General features: G+C 41.6%; 1 long non-coding RNA gene across 1 annotated transcript; it reads right to left on the bottom strand.

Moving 5' to 3' along the window:
• Window positions 1-15519: 15519 nt before the first annotated feature.
• On the bottom strand, window positions 15520-17236 carry LOC128523866 (uncharacterized). The gene is made up of 2 exons (XR_008360464.1): window positions 16994-17236; window positions 15520-16091 (listed from the first exon to the last, which is right to left on the bottom strand). It is a non-coding gene; the product is annotated as an uncharacterized LOC128523866 (long non-coding RNA).
• Window positions 17237-17531: the final 295 nt, after the last annotated feature.

Consider the following 17531-nt stretch of genomic DNA (forward strand, 5'->3'; position numbering starts at 1 on the left):
TAATGTTTGGTTCATGCAGCTATGTGTGATAGTTATATTACCCTGTACTGTGACTGTTGCATGAAGTATAGTTTTCTTATGAACATCCATTCGTGTAAAAGAGCCAGTGTCCAGGTGCCACATTATCATACAATTACCTTGAAATTCCCCCACACTGTTATTTCCCACTGTTTTATTGAATTCATACTCAAGGGTATAATCTATTTCATACTCAGAGGGGATTTCTATCTTTTTTTTCTCAATTCTTACATCTAGCTGCTGGCACCATTCCCCCCATTCAGGTGTATGAAAGTTATTAAAGTAATCTGGACTACTCAATATTGCTAAACATTCAGCTGGACACAGAGGTCTTCGGAAGACATGTAGATGACAAAACTGTTGGGTAAATTTTGCACAATGTCTATAGTCATATGGATTGGGTACCACTATAACCTTTTCTAATGGTAATGGAGTACAAATCAAACAACTAGTTATTTTATTTTCCTGGGCTGTGTAGGCAGCCCATTTATACCACTCATTACTTTGTGCCGTGCCAAGAGTTTTTCCTTTTTCCTGCCCATAGGTTGTTAACTAAGAACCTTTTGACCAACATTCACTTGCTGTCAGGTTAATTCTTGGGAAGTCTGGTTGGATCTTTGTAGAGGTGAGCTGACCACAGCTTGATTTAATACCTGGAAAATAATGATCATTAGGTATGCTGCCCACTCTATTTTTCCCATTTTTTCTGCTTTATTTCCTCCACCCCGTTACACAGATTCCAAGACCTTATACGTTATCACTGTCGGGTGGTGGGTCTTCATCTTCTTCTTCTGCACTTTTTCCCTTACTTACTTTAGAGACTCTTGTGCAATGGTTTAAGTGATACCAGGTGGTTTTGCCTTCCACTTGGACTGCTGTTGGGGTGGCTGCTACAACCTCGTATGGCCCCTCCCTTCTGGGTTCGTGCCACTTCCTCCTGAACACACGCAGATAGACCTGGTCTCCTGGAGTGATGGGACATGGCGCGTCTTTCTCTTTCTCCGGCTCCTTGCTTTTTTCCTGCACATAAATTGCTTTATGTATGGCAGTTAGTTTCTTTATATATGATCTGAGTTCCAGTTGTAATTGTTCTAGAGGTGGGTCTTTATAGGGCCCTCTACAGAATGGCACAGGCATGGGTCGACCTGTAAGCATTTCATGCGGGGTTAAGTGGGTATTTCTGTTAATTTGCATGCGATAGCTCATTAGTGCAAGAGGTAAAGCATCAACCCAGTTAAGTTTTGTACTAGCACAAATCTTTTTAAGCTTAGCTTTGAGCGTTCCATTTATTTTCTCTACCATACCTTGGGACTGCGGATAATAGACACACCCAAATTTTTGCTTTATTCTCAACTGTTGTAATACCTGCTTTACCGTTTTCTGAATGAACACGGATCCGTTGTCTGAACTGATTTCTGACGGAATTCCAAACCTAGGTATCACCTCTCTTGTGAGGAATTTCACAACTGTTCCTGCCCCTTCATCAGCAGATGGCATTGCTTCTACCCATCTACTAAATCTGTCAATTACTACAAGCATGTATCGCTTGCCCCGAGCACACTTTATCATGTCCACATAATCCATAACCAAATACTTAAAAGGTCCCTCTGGTACCGGTATATGGCCAATAGGTGTCGCTGTTCCCTTTCTAACGTTATGCTTAGCACATATCTCACATGAAGCTAGAAACTCATCCACCATAGCATGCAGATATGGAGACTAATATCCTTGTTGCTTGATTTTCCTCACAACCTCTCCTCTAGCGCAATGGTCAAATCCATGAGCCTCTGAAATCAAAATGTTCAACAACGCTGTAGGTGCTATGATCAGACCTTCATGTAAACGCCAGATACTCTGTGCATCCTTCTGAGCTCCCCTCTGGAGCCACATAGAATGCTCATATGGTCCTGCTTGATGTTGAATCAGAATAATATCCTCCAACTGAGGCTGCGGTTCTATAAGGACTATTGGCACTTGTACGGCTAGTTGCCACTTAGATGCTTGCTTTGCTTCTAAGTCTGCTATGTTGTTACCCTTAGTGATATAATCATTTCCCTTTTTATGGGCTTGACATTTAATGATAGCCAATCTTTTTGGTAGCATCATAGCAGACATTAGCTTACTTATTTGTTCAGCATGCTGAATGGGAGTTCCATCGCTTCTTTTAAACCCTCTTTGTTTCCACACTGCTCCAAACAGATGACATACACCATGCGAATAGACTGAAACTGTAAAAATATTTGCCACTAGTCCTTTGGCTAATTGGCAAGCAGCGGTAAGTGCTTTTAGCTCGGCTAACTGAGCCGAACACGGTTGTGAACAGTGCTGAGACAAGATAGGTTTAAAATCTTCTCCATCCTTCATTACTACTAAATACCCAGTGTGACTTTACATGGTCTCTAAAACTAGATCCATCAACGAAGTAAGTGACTTCTGCCTCAGCTATAGGTTTAGACTCAAGATTAGGCCGTAACCTGGTAAATGACAATGAATTTGCCACACAATCATGAGCCACTCCTTCAAAATCTAAAGGAATCAATTCAGCTGGATTAACTGTCACACCTCTTCATAGTAATGTCAGGATATGTGAGCAGTGAAGAATATTCTAGAATGCAAGCTTGAGTAAGAACAAATTTCCCTTGTTCTATTAATTCTACCACCTTATGATGTGTGTAAATGGTTATGTCATGCACACTCAAGCCGCGACCAGCACTAGGACCCGGAAGTAATGCGGTCGCGAACCAGGAAGTATAAAAGGAGTAAACAAACCACAGTACAACGCTCAGTCATTGAGTTGCCCGATGTTGCCTCGTTTGCGGTCATCTAACTGTGAGTACTCACCTTTTTGGCTTCGCTTTCTTGCTGAGTGTGTATTTATAGGACGCGGGTTAGATTGTGTCTTTCCCTTGCTCCCCAATCGTGAGAGTCCTTAGACTAACTGCGTGATTATCCTGCCTATTCGTGTCACTCCGCGTTTGGGTTTACCAGTCACGCTACACAGGGCTAACCGCTAAAGCTACGTCTTCTGGTCATCTCAGGTTAGTTCTTGACAGAATGACTGAGCCTTCCGCGGTGAACCCAGCGGAGCATGCGCGTCTCTGCGGTGTGGTGGATCAGCATGCCGCGCTCATCAATCAGCTAACCGGAGAGCTCGCTACTCTGCGTCAGAGCGTCCAAGACGTCGCGGCCTTGCGCCGCGAGGTGGCGGAGCTCCGGCAGGAGAACGCGGATCTCCGCGCGGCTGTTGCTGACGCGGCGAGCCGGCCCCCCGTCGCGGCGGCCGCAGCGCCGCATCCCCCACCTTCCCCCCCCTTCAGATGTCTTTCTAGCTCTACCAGATAAATGGGACGGCACGGACGGAGGATGTAATGTGTTCTTGACAGCATTAGATCTGGTGTTTGAGTTCAACGCCACCAAGTACTCCACCGATCGACTTCGCATTGCTCTTCTCGTATCGGCAGGCAGCTGAGTGGGTCACGGCAGTGCTTCGAGCAGACACCGATACCGCCCATTCTTACAATGAATTCACCAGCCAGCTCAGACTCACCTTTGAACATCCTGCGGGCGAGGTGGAGACCGACACCAAGCTATGCCACCTGCGGCAGTGAGGATTGTCCGTGAGCCGCTATACTGCCGACTTTCGTACCCTCGCTGTATAGACCTCCTGGGGGGACGTCGTGCTCTGAACATCCTCTTATGAGGGACTGGCTTCACGCATCAAGGATGAACTGGCCGGACGAGAACTCCCCGCCACACTGGAGGGGCTAATCCAGCTTGCCCCACGCCTACACATCACCTCGACCATCCACCACCTTCACTCCCGCCATCACTGAACCCGTCGGATCTCCACCTCCTGCCGTGGTTAACACCGGAGCCGGGGAACCCATGCAATTAGGACGCGCCAAAAAAAGAGCCCGACGTCGACACCGACGCCATTCCACCTGAGTATCGAGACCTGGCTGAAGTGTTCTGCAAAAAAAGAGCCACTCACCTACCACCTCATCGCCCATACGACCTGGCGATTGAGCTTCAGCCAGGCTCCGCTCCCCCCCGTCGCCATCTCTACTCTCTATCGACCACCGAGACCCAGGCTATGGAGGAGTACGTCGCCAACGCCCTGCGCCACGGTACCATCCGGCCCTCCTCCTCACCAGCCGCCGCGGGGTTTTTCTTCGTGAAGAAGAAAGGGGGCGAACTTCGCCCATGTGTCGACTATCGGGGGCTAAACAAGATCACCATAAAAAACCGACATCCGCTGCCACTCACCAACTCTGCCCTGGACGCCCTCTCTGGTGCCACCATTTTCACGAAGTTGGACCTCCGGAGCGCCTACAACTTAGTGCGTATCAGAGAGGGCGATGAGTGGAAGACGGCGTTCATCACACCCACTGGACACTACGAGAGCCTGGTCATACCCTTTGGACTCTGCAACGCACCCTCGGCCTTCCAACAATTTATTAATGACGTCCTCAGAGACATGCTGGGCCGATGGGTGTTCGTCTACCTGGACGATATCCTCATTTATTCCCATAACCTCAAGGAGCACATCCAACATGTTCGGGCGGTTCTTAAGAGATTGCTCGCTCACCAACTGTACTGCCAGCTGGAAAAATGTGCTTTCCACGAGCACTCCACCACGTTCCTGGGTTTTGTCATCTCGCCCCAGGGTGTGGCCATGGATCCTCAGAAGCTCGAAGCTGTGCATCACTGGCCCCTACCCAGGACCCTCAAACAGCTTCAACGTTTTCTGGGGTTTGCGAACTTCTATCGTCGCTTCATCCGGGGCTACAGTACAGTTGCAGCAACATTAACTGCTTTGACCAGGCCCTCGCTTCACCCGTTTCACCTTACACCGGCTGCCATCTCCGCCTTCCAAGATCTGTGTCATTGTTTCACCACCGCTCCCATCCTTCTCCACCCAGACGCCAACCAACCTTTCGTTGTGGAGGTGGACGCGTCGGATGTGGGCGCCGGCGCCGTTCTCTCTCAACGAGGTCCAGACCAGAAATTGCACCCGTGTGGTTTCTTCTCCAAAAAATTCAACCCCACTCAGCAGCGAAACGGGGTAGGGGACCGCGAACTGCTGGGCATAAAGTGGGCCTTGGAGGAATGGCGTCACTGGCTCCAGGGCGCCAGTGAGCCATTCATCGTCTGGACCGACCATCAGAACCTCATCACCAGAGGCCGGACTGGCAGGCATGCCGCCTGGACGACTCTACGTACCCCAGAACGTGAGATCAGACGTCCTCCAATGGGGCCACTCCTCCGCGGTCGCCGGACACCAAGCGACAAGAAGGACCCTTTCGTTCATCCAACGGGCGTTCTGGTGGCCGTCAATGAGAAGGGACATCATCGAGTTCGTCCAGGCGTGCCCGGTGTGCGCCAGGGCCAAAGACACCAATCAGCCACCCCCGGGAGAGCTCCAACCACTTTCTGTTCCTCGGCGGCCCTGGACGCACATCGCCCTGGACTTCATCACGGGCCTGCCGGTTTCCGAAGGGAAGAACACCATCCTCACCATTGTTGACCGGTTTTCCAAGGCTGTGCACCTGGTGGCCCTCATCGGACTCCCATCAGCCAAAACCACCGCTGAACTAATACTGGAACACGTAGTCCGCCTGCATGGGTTCCCCAAAGACATCGTCTCGGACAGTGGGCCCCAGTTCACCGCCCGGTTCTGGAAGGCCTTCTGCCGTCTGATCAACTCCACCAGTAGTCTGTCATCCAGATACCATCCTCAGACTAATGGTCAGACGGAACGGACCAACCAACAACTGGAGCGCTACCTAAGGTGTTTTGTGGCCGACCGCCAGCGCTCCTGGGCCCATACAATACACCACTCAACACCGCCGTTGACACCCTCCGGGACGTTTGTACAGAGTAGGTGACAAGGTATGGTTATCCACAAAGAACCTCCACCTCCATACCGAATCCAGGAAACTCTCACCTCGCTTCATAGGACCATACCGCATCACCCTAAGGATAAACCCTGTCACCTACCGGCTCCAGCTGCCTGCGGCGCTCCGGATCCACCCGGTTTTCCACACATCTCAACTCAAACCCTTCATCACCTCTCCTATGATAGCAAGGTGGATAACCTTGTGCTACATTATCTAGCTTAGTGCTGTAGTAAGCTAGGGGCTGTTTTCTCCTACCACTGCAGGTTTCCTGCATCAACACAGCTGAGGCATATCCATCAGCTTGGTTAGCCACATACAGATAGAACGGTTTGGTATAATCAGGTATACCTAAGGTAGGTGCTGTCTGCATTTCTTTTTGATGGATTTAAAAGCTAACAGTGCATCTGTGTTGCATTTTAAGGGAGCACTTAGATTTTGCACTCCTTCTTCTTTCATAATCTCCCTCAGTGGAACTGTTTTTACTGCATACTCCTCAATCCAGTCAGCACTGAAACCTGTTAAGCCTAGGAAGGTCATCAACTGTTTAACTGTTTGTGGTAACGGTGCTTTACTTATGCCTTCTAACTGGGTAGGCACTATGGCTATTGAACCATGAGAAATTTGCCGCCATAAATATTCAACTTAGAGCTTGCAGTATTGCAACTTAGCTTTAGACACTTTATGACCTCCCTGTGCAAGCTTGTTGAGCACTTTAATGGAATCTCTATGGCATGCTTCTAATGAGGATGAGCAGATTACGAGATCATCCATATATTGCAGAAGGTTACTCTCCATTATTAAATCCGATAAATCAGCTTTTAAAACCTGATTAAAGCTATTTGGTCAGTGTTTGAATCCTTGTGCCATTCTACAATATGTATATTGTTTACCCGCATATGTAAACGCAAACAAATACCTACTCTCTTCCGCCACTGGAATACTGAAAACAGCTGAACAAAGATCAATCACAGTAAAATACTTGGCATCGGGAGGGACCTTAGTCAGCAGTGTGTGTGGATTTGGAACATCGGCTGGGTAATCCTCAGTTATATTATTAATTGCACGCAAATCATGCACAAGACGCCATTTATTTGTACCTGGCTTGATCACAGGGAAAATTGGAGTATAACAACAACTCGTTTTCTCTTCTAGCACAGATGCTTTTACAAGGCCTTCAATAGTGTTCTTTATGCCAGCTTCTGCCTCAGGTCGCAAAGGATATTGTCTTATCCTGGGCAGTTTTACATTTGGTTTAAGTTGTACTTGAATTGGGCTGGCTGACTTAAATAAACCTACATCTGTATCATGCCGAGACCATAATTCAGATGGGACCTGACTCTCCATGTCCCTATACAATTCCTCTTCGGCAGTATCAACTACTTCAGATGCTGATGTCATTTGGGGTTGTGAGTTGCTGCTAATTACCACTTCCTGAGGAGTACCAATCAAGTTATTACCACACAAGATTTTGATATAGTTTTTATCTGCAGAATGAAAAATCAACGGGTTTATGGTTGATTCCCACTGGACCTCTTTAGCTTTTTTCATCATTGATCCTAAGTCCTTTGAGCTGTAGTTTTTTCCTACATACAACGTCACATGAGGAACAGAATCAGTTACATTAAACCACCTTTTTACAAATCACAGTCATCTACACTGATAGCTGCTCCTTGCTGGCCTATGATGATGTACTGTGTAATTAACTCAACCTTGTTCTCTCTTGTCTCTTTCTGCCATGTCTGTTCTAAGTCAGTATCCTTAGCTGGGTCATAAATCATTGTGCAGTGAAAAGCCGAACAAGGTAGCTGTGCTTCAGGAATTTGTGCTTCAATGAACTTTCCCTGTTTACGGATTATTTGACTAACGTCTTTTTCCAGCTGTCCTATCCAATACACATTTGCTTGTGGCTCAATCATTACCATTTGATTTTTAATACCTTTCATGTCAACATACACACCTTCTGGGGAACACCATATTTGCAGTCCTAATTTACATAAAGCATCTCTTCCTAATAAATTTACTGGTGTCTGACTTGAAACTAATACAGGTAGGGTCACACTTTTGTTGTTAGTTTGTAGACGGACTGGAGCAGTCATAGGAATTAACTGCTTTTTTCCAGAGAATCCTACTGTCTTGGCAAATTTTCCAGACATGGGGAGATGTGAGGCATGACTTAAGTTTAAGCATGTATAAACCGCTCCTGTATCAACTAACATGGGTGTACTTTTACCGTCTACCTCAATGTGTAACATGGGTTCTTGTTCTGCACTAGTTGTTAAAATAGGTAACTGATTCTCCCCTGTAGGATTCTCTGGGCACCCCTAATATCCCAGTTTTGGACCCCCCCATGGGTTTACTGGGCCTTGAACCTGATCTCGAGGAGGCTGTTGCCACCCCCCTCCCACCGCACCCCTTTGGGCTTGGGGCCATGGATGGGAAAGGCAGTGTGATCGGTTGTGTCCAGCTTGTCCACACCCCCAACATACGCCTGGGGGAAAGCTAGACTGAGGGTTCCTTTGTCCTCTCTGTTGTTGATTGGCTCTCCACTCCCTCTGCCCTGGCTTTTGAGTGAAAACGTTAATGACAGGCGCAGGCATCTGGTTTGGGTTTGGAGAAAATGCGGCTGGTGCTGTCATCGCAGTAACTGCAACTGGGCCCTCATGGACATTTTCTTGTTTTTCTTTGTTAATTCTTCAAGCTGTAACTGAGCCAGTTTTCTTTGCAGCTCTTTTTCTTGAGCTTTCAACTTTTGCTCCTTTCTTCTATACTGTTCAACAGCATGTGTGACGTGATCACAGAACTCTTTGTGTTATTTAGAAGTTAAGCCGACCACATTTTCCAGTTTACTTTTTACTGGTTGAGGCATGGCATTTACTATGGTTTGTCTGAACAGCGTAGACAACAATGCATCTCCTTCTGGATCACTTTCAGTCTCTTGCTTCCATCTCTTTAGCTGCTTCTGGATGTACAGAGTTGGATTCTCTGTTTCCTCCAACTCTTCCCCCTTTAAAGCTTTTGGGTCCACTCTAGTTGGATATTCAGTATGCAAGGCTTGCCACACAGAAGGACGATAAGCATCAAACACAGTTCCATCCATATGGTATGTATCTATGGCCTCGCTCAGGTCAGAAGCCTGGAGGATCTCCTCCAATTTCCCTCCACCTAAAATCTTTGCCAACAGAGCTTTCATATCCCCCACCGACAAAAGCTTGCCCGAGGTCTCCTCTTCTAAGACCTTAATCCATTTCCCTGCACCCTCGTAAAATGTTAGGGAGGCGGTTGACAAGCCCCTCGAGATCCTGAGTTGCCCATGGTACATATTGTCCCCGTGCACCTTTAATTAAAATTGGAAATTGTGGAGCTAGGTTTCTAAGTCTCCCAGTGTTCGTTCCCAGTTTCCAACTGCCCATGTTAAATGACAAATCCTCTTCACCCCCTTCCTCTTCACTGCACAAAGGCCCACGCCCAGTCCTTAATGTTGTATCTACCTGTATCTGACTTCTTACTGGTGTTTTAGCACTCCTGTTCTCTCTCCACTTGCTTGCACCTCTTCCCGTTCTTCTAACTTATCTTCCTTCTCATACAACCTTTTCACTCTCTGTAGATCTGCCCTTACTTCCTTGTAACAATCTAATGGTGTGCTTTCTTCTCTATCCGTTTTCCTATCCTGCCTCTTTCTTGACTTCACACACGACTCTCTGTAGTCTCCTTCTAAATCTACATGACCTTCCATTTGCATCTCACCAGAAACTTTCACCATGCCTTTAAGCATAGGGAATTGACCTTCAGTCTGCACATAGGGGGGAGGTGTGACTAACATTTCCCCTCCATTACTCTGGGCCTCACTTCCTGACTTTCTAGACTTTTTTCTAGCCTGCTTTTTCTGTTTTACCACTTCCTCCCCCTCCTTCTTAAACAACGCTAGGACCTCTCTCTCCTGCTGTCTTTTCGACTCTCTCTGTACACGCTTTTTCTCTCTTGATAAAAAGAGAGAAATTTCTGATCAAAACTTCCATCTCCGAACACAGTGTCACATCAAATGACCCTCCCTTTGGCCATTTAGTAATCAGATCTTTAGTCCGCTTTTGCCATTTTTTAGAGACCTTAGTTATGAGATCTGCACACAAAGGATGTTTCAGCACTAATATCTCCTCTGGAGAGGCTGCCATTATGCTTTATAGCCTATGTCACCACAACTTATCGTACTTTAACTTGTGCCTATGCACTTATTTAATGATTAAACTTTACTTACAACAACATCCAATATTGTATACTGCCAGAAATATCCACCTTCCTTAACAAGGCTTAAAAATGATAATCGCTTCTTAATGTAAAATATTGCCAAAATCACAGTATTTTTATACACAGTAAACACTTTCATCAATAACCGAGTAATAGCACAGTATTAATATAGGGTTCAAACACACTCACCACTCCACACTATTTATTTATTTATTTATTTATTTATTCAGTCATAGGCTTAAGCATTCATACTTTGTCCCTCTTTTCCTGGAAAATAGGGCTTATTCTTTGCATACTTGTCCCCTTTACTAATTAGGGCTCATTAATACACTCACACGTGTCCCTTTTATTGATTAATGTTTATCTATTTAACTCTTTATTTAGTTATTAAACTAATAAGGGCTCATACACACACCCGACTCCGGTCTGGCAACAAGCTGCCCCCCTCTGAGGGTTGTACACACAATTCCCTCGGGTACGATGGCCCAGAAGGGCAAATCATCTTTCCCGTATGTGTGTGTGTTTTTTCCCTTGTAAGTGTGTTTTTTTTTTCTTGAAAATGTCCGCTTTTTCCCTTATAAATGTCGTTTTTTCCCCTTGAAAATGTCCGCTTTTTCCCTTATAAATGTCGTTTTTTCCCTTATAAATGTGTTTTTTTTTCCTTGAAAATGTCCGCTTTTTCCCTTATAAATGTCGTTTTTTCCCTTATAAATGTAGTTTTTTTTTCCTTGAAAATGTCCGCTTTTTCCCTTATAAATGTCGTTTTTTCCCTTATAAATGTGTTTTTTTTTCCCTTGAAAATGTCCGCTTTTTCCCTTATAAATGTCGTTTTTTCCCTTATAAATGTCGTTTTTTTTCCTTGAAAATGTCCGCTTTTTCCCTTATAAATGTCGTTTTTTCCCTTATAAATGTGGTTTTTTTTCCCTTGAAAATGTCCGCTTTTTCCCTTATAAATGTCGTTTTTTCCATTGAAAATGTGCAACTACTTCTTTCCAGTGTGAGAACTCTTTCTCCAGTATTTTGCAAGCTAACAGCTAAAGCTAATGCACAAAGGACTATGGGAGTGGGGTCAAAACGCAACTGAACACGGAACCTTTCCGGATATCAGCTCCAGGACTCAACATCATGGAGTATACAGTGAATTATAGCGTGATAAAGTTATAATTTTCACTAAATTTTCAACTGCACACACTTACCAGGTAATGTTTAATATATTGTGGCGTTTTTATCGCCTGAAAGGATGGTGAAGAGACGAGCGAGCTTATCTTGCTGCCCAATGCAAATGGCTGGGAGTATTTTATTCAAGCACACAATCTCACAACACGAACACATGAGACGGCTTAAAAGAAGAACACCCTATCACACATACCCTGGCTGAAGCCACTAAACCAAACACCTTTCCCCAACACGGTGAACACATAAACAGTCCCTCCCGCAGAGCATGATGGTTGTTACCCGAAACCCCGCCCACGCCACAATATAAAATTAATCAGATTTTACTGTTTTAGGCACTAATGATAACTTTGTAGCAGTGTTAATACTATTGGAGTGTTTGGGGGAAATGCCGAGCCGAGTGAAAATGGCAGTGATTAAAAGGAATATTATCTCATTTAGACCATTAAACACTGATGTAAACCATCAGCTCCATGGCATCTCTGTAATATACATCCACATATGGATTTATAAGCAAGCTAATATCACTATGCTAACCGCTAGCGCTTAGCATGGGGAAACTAGCTTGTTTATTAATATATATTAGTTTAATAGTGTATTTGGACACCTATACGTGATGTAAACAGTTAGCTCCATTGTTTTTGTAAAATGCCTGTCCAAATATGGATCTATAAGCAAGCTAATATCACTATGCTAACCGCTAACGCTTAGCATGGGGAAACTATGTGCTCTGAAGTATTTACCTCTCTTTTCAAGAACACCACTGAGCACATCTTAATCAGGGGACAGGGACACATTTCTCTTCATGAACATGTGTGTGTTAATGAATGGTGGAGATGGGGCCAAATTTTGCAGCAATCCTTAATAGCAAAACCAAATAATTGGTTTTAATACACAGCATTACTAAAAGCTTGCATTCTATGAAATTTTGTGTGCGTGCCTGCCTGCGTGTGTCAAACTGATGTCATATGATGTCAAACATCATGAAGTGATATTAACTTGCTTATAAACCCATATGTGGATTTATATTACAGAGATGCCATGGAGCTGCATAGTAACACCATAAAGTCTTTTTACTAGACACTTATAATAACATGTCTTTATTTCTCCCCTGTTGTAGATTGTCGTGGAGAGGACGGACCCTTGATGCTCTGCCTTTTTGCACCAACAATACATACATGTATTTTATTAATTTGTAAATAAAGTCTTTAATATAATTTTATAGTTGAGTATTTATTTCTAGTTTGCTTATTATTTAGCAAAACAGTTAAAGTGCATGTAAAGCATTGCTGCAAATGACACTGAATAGAATCAGATGTTACTCCACTCTGTGTGAGGGTACAGGCTTATATACAGTATGTGATTTTAGCATCAATAATGTTTTTCTACTAACTAAAGCATGCTGCCTTGGAGATATTAGTGACATCTCTGTTTCAGTTCGAACAACATATTCCATAATATTTATGAATACATTAATCCCATATGTTCAGCAGTTAAAACAGAGGTTCTTAAACATTTTACAGCGAAGGACTCCTTCAACTGTAAAACAAACACCTCTGCATACATTTACTTATAGTGCATTTCCAAAATTACATTTTTATGTTATTCAAAAAGTAAAACCTTTTGTTTTCATTTAAATGATTAAATGATCCATGAAAATCAAAAATCTAGTATGTCAAAATATTAGAATATTTCACTTCGATCATGGGGAAGACTGCTGACCTAACAAGTTGTCCAGAAGATGATCATCTACACCTTCCAGAAGGAGTGTAGGCCCTCAAGGTCAAACTTTACCACCAACTATTTCACTGACCATGTTGTTGCTTGATTTGCCAGCCATCTCACCTGACCTTAGGTTTCATGGGAAAGATGAGCTGAAATCTGAGATAAATTTCAAGCTGAATGCTTCAAGTGTGATCTGCAAACATAACCAGGGTGTCATGTTTAACAGCTTAATGCAATGGGTTACATAAAAACACCAACTATTTGAAAATATGTAGGCTTATGAATAGTGGCAACGTATATCTACTGTATGTACAGTGAATGTATGTTCAAGAATAAGAGTATCATAAATTGACCAATAATTAAAATACACATGTAAACAATAAGTCTGTCATTTGAAATGCCGTTTATCTAAAAAAATTTGAATATTGTGCAAAAGTGTTTAAGTTTTAAAATTATTGGGGGGGAAACACATTCACAAGGGAAACGTCATACACATAGAAAAAAAATCATAGAGCACAATAAAAAAATTATATATTCACAAGGAAAAAAATTATAAATTTACAAGGGAAAATAATACACTAACAAGGAAAAATTTATATACTTATAGGTGAAAAATAATACATTTACGAGGGAAAAATTATACACATTTAAAAGGGAAAAGTACTATATTCACCAGGGAAAAATAATATACTTACATGAGAAAAAGTACACATTTTCAAGGTGAAAAAGTAATATAAGTACACGTGAAAAAGCACACATTTACAAGAAAAAAATAATATACGTACACGGGAAAAAGTACACATTTACAAGGGAAAAAGCACACATTTACAAGGGTAAAAAACACATTTATAAGAAAAAAAAGCATACATTTTTAGGGGAAAAAAGGACATTTACAAGGGTAAAAAAACACATTTACAAGGGTAAAAAAAACACATTTCTAAGGGGAAAAAAAGGACATTTACAAGGGTAAAAAAGCACATTTATAAGGGACAAAGCACACATTTATAAGGGAAAAAGCACACATTTATTAAAGGAAAAAAGCACAATTATAAGGGAAAAAGCACACATTTCAAGGGGGAAAATGACATTTATAATGGAAAAAGCATACATTTTCAAGGGAAAAAGCACACACTTACAAGGGAAAAAAACACATTTACAAGGGAAACAGCATATATTATCAAGGGGGAATTTTTCCCTTGTAGGTATATAATTTTTCCCTTGTAAATGTATTATTTTTCACCTATAAGTATATACATTTTCCCTTGTGAATGTATTATTTTTCCCTTGTTAGCACATTATTTTTCCCTTGTTAGTGTATTATTTTTCCCTTGTAAGTGCATTATTTTTCCCTTGTAAGTGCATTATTTTTCCCTTGTTAGTGTATTATTTTCCCTTGTAAATTTATAATTTTTTTCCTTGTGAATATATAATTTTTTTATTGTGCTCTATGATTTTTTTTTCTATGTGTATGACGTTTCCCTTGTGAATGTTTTTCCCCCCCAATAATTTTAAAACTTAAACACTTTTGCACAATATTCAAATTTTTTTAGATAAACGGCATTTCAAATGACAGACTTATTGTTTACATGTGTATTTTAATTATTGGTCAATTTATGATACTCTTATTCTTGAACATACATTCACTGTACATACAGTAGATATACGTTGCCACTATTCATAAGCCTACATATTTTCAAATAGTTGGTGTTTTTATGTAACCCATTGCATTAAGCTGTTAAACATGACACCCTGGTTATGTTTGCAGATCACACTTGAAGCATTCAGCTTGAAATTTATCTCAGATTTCAGCTCATCTTTCCCATGAAACCTAAGGTCAGGTGAGATGGCTGGCAAATCAAGCAACAACATGGTCAGTGAAATAGTTGGTGGTAAAGTTTGACCTTGAGGGCCTACACTCCTTCTGGAAGGTGTAGATGATCATCTTCTGGACAACTTGTTAGGTCAGCAGTCTTCCCCATGATCGAAGTGAAATATTCTAATATTTTGACATACTAGATTTTTGATTTTCATGGATCATTTAATCATTTAAATGAAAACAAAAGGTTTTACTTTTTGAATAACATAAAAATGTAATTTTGGAAATGCACTATAAGTAAATGTATGCAGAGGTGTTTGTTTTACAGTTGAAGGAGTTCTTCGCTGTAAAATGTTTAAGAACCTCTGTTTTAACTGCTGAACATATGGGATTAATGTATTCATAAATATTATGGAATATGTTGTTCGAACTGAAACAGAGATGTCACTAATATCTCCAAGGCAGCATGCTTTAGTTAGTAGAAAAACATTATTGATGCTAAAATCACATACTGTATATAAGCCTGTACCCTCGCACAGAGTGGAGTAACATCTGATTCTATTCAGTGTCATTTGCAGCAATGCTTTACATGCACTTTAACTGTTTTGCTAAATAATAAGCAAACTAGAAATAAATACTCAACTATAAAATTATATTAAAGACTTTATTTACAAATTAATAAAATACATGTATGTATTGTTGGTGCAAAAAGGCAGAGCATCAAGGGTCCGTCCTCTCCACGACAATCTACAACAGGGGAGAAATAAAGACGTTATTATAAGTGTCTAGTAGAAAGACTTCATGGTGTTACTATGCAGCTCCATGGCATCTCTGTAATATAAATCCACATATGGGTTTATAAGCAAGTTAATATCACTTCATGATGTTTGACATCATATGACATCAGTTTGACACACGCAGGCAGGCACGCACACAAAATTTCATAGAATGCAAGCTTTTAGTAATGCTGTGTATTAAAACCAATTATTTGGTTTTGCTATTAAGGATTGCTGCAAAATTTGGCCCCATCTCCACCATTCATTAACACACACATGTTCATGAAGAGAAATGTGTCCCTGTCCCCTGATTAAGATGTGCTCAGTGGTGTTCTTGAAAAGAGAGGTAAATACTTCAGAGCACTCACCTTCTGCTCAGGGTGTAAAGCTGGTGTAGAAATTAGCTGATACACAGGCAGTTGATGATTTACACACAGTTCACTGTGAGAAGAAAAACACACAATCATACATATTATAAGGAGTATAAACATATATTTAATGACTTTAATGACTAGAATAGATAGAACCTGAACAAAAGCCCCTTTTCTTGACTGTTACATACATTGTGTAAGCACATAACTAACTATTCAGAAGATCTCTAGCTATGATAAAACCACTACATTATACAGCAGTATACATTATATGGCACTCAGGAGCTCCAATAAACTACATACAACAATTCGTTAATCATCTGTAACATTTAGCACATAACAGGAGCAGCTCAGGGATAATTAGCAATAGTTGCTGCTATCTTAGCTCTTTTAGTAAGCTAGCGCTTAGCATAATTATATTAGCTTGCTTATAGATTCATATTTGGACAGGCATTTTACAAAAACAATAGAGCTAACTGTTTACATCACGTATATGTGTCCAAATACACTATTAAACTAATATATATTAATAAACAAGCTAGTTTCCCCATGCTAAGCGTTAGCGGTTAGCATAGTGATATTAGCTTGCTTATAGATCCATATTTGGACAGGCATTTTACAAAAACAATAGAGCTAACTGTTTACATCACGTATAGGTGTCCAAATACACTATTAAACTAATATATATTAATAAACAAGCTAGTTTCCCCATGCTAAGCGCTAGCGGTTAGCATAGTGATATTAGCTTGATTATAAATCCATATGTGGATGTATATTACAGAGATGCCATGGAGCTGATGGTTTACATCAGTGTTTTTTTGGTCTAAATGAAATAATATTGCTTTTAATCAGTGCCATTTACACTCGGCTCGGCATTTCCCCCAAACACTCCAATAGTATTAACACTGCTACAAAGTTATCATTAGTGCCTAAAACAGTAAAATCTGATTAATTTTATATATTAAACATTACCTGGTAAGTGTGTGCAGTTGAAAATTTAGTGAAAATTATAACTTTATCACGCTATAATTCACTGTATACTCCATGATGTTGAGTCCTGGAGCTGATATCCGGAAAGGTTCCGTGTTCAGTTGCGTTTTGACCCCACTCCCATAGTCCTTTGCGCATTAGCTTTAGCTTTTAGCTTGCAAAATACTGGAGAAAGAGTTCTCACACGGGAAAGAAGTAGTTGCGCACAAACGGAAAAGAGCAGACATTTACACGGGAACAAGCGCACAGTTACACGGGAAAAAGCGCACATTTTCAATGGAAAAAAAACACATTTATAAGGGAAAAAACGACATTTATAAGGGAAAAAAACGGACATTTTCAATGAAAAAAAAAACACATTTATAAGGGAAAAAACGACATTTATAAGGGAAAAAGCGGACATTTTCAAGAAAAAAAAAACACATTTATAAGGGAAAAAGCAACATTTATAAGGGGAAAAAAACGACATTTATAAGGGAAAAAACGACATTTATAAGGGAAAAAGCGGACATTTTCAAGG

This window comes from Clarias gariepinus, chromosome 5, assembly GCF_024256425.1.
Source record: "Clarias gariepinus isolate MV-2021 ecotype Netherlands chromosome 5, CGAR_prim_01v2, whole genome shotgun sequence".
In the NCBI taxonomy this organism is placed as follows: domain Eukaryota; kingdom Metazoa; phylum Chordata; class Actinopteri; order Siluriformes; family Clariidae; genus Clarias; species Clarias gariepinus.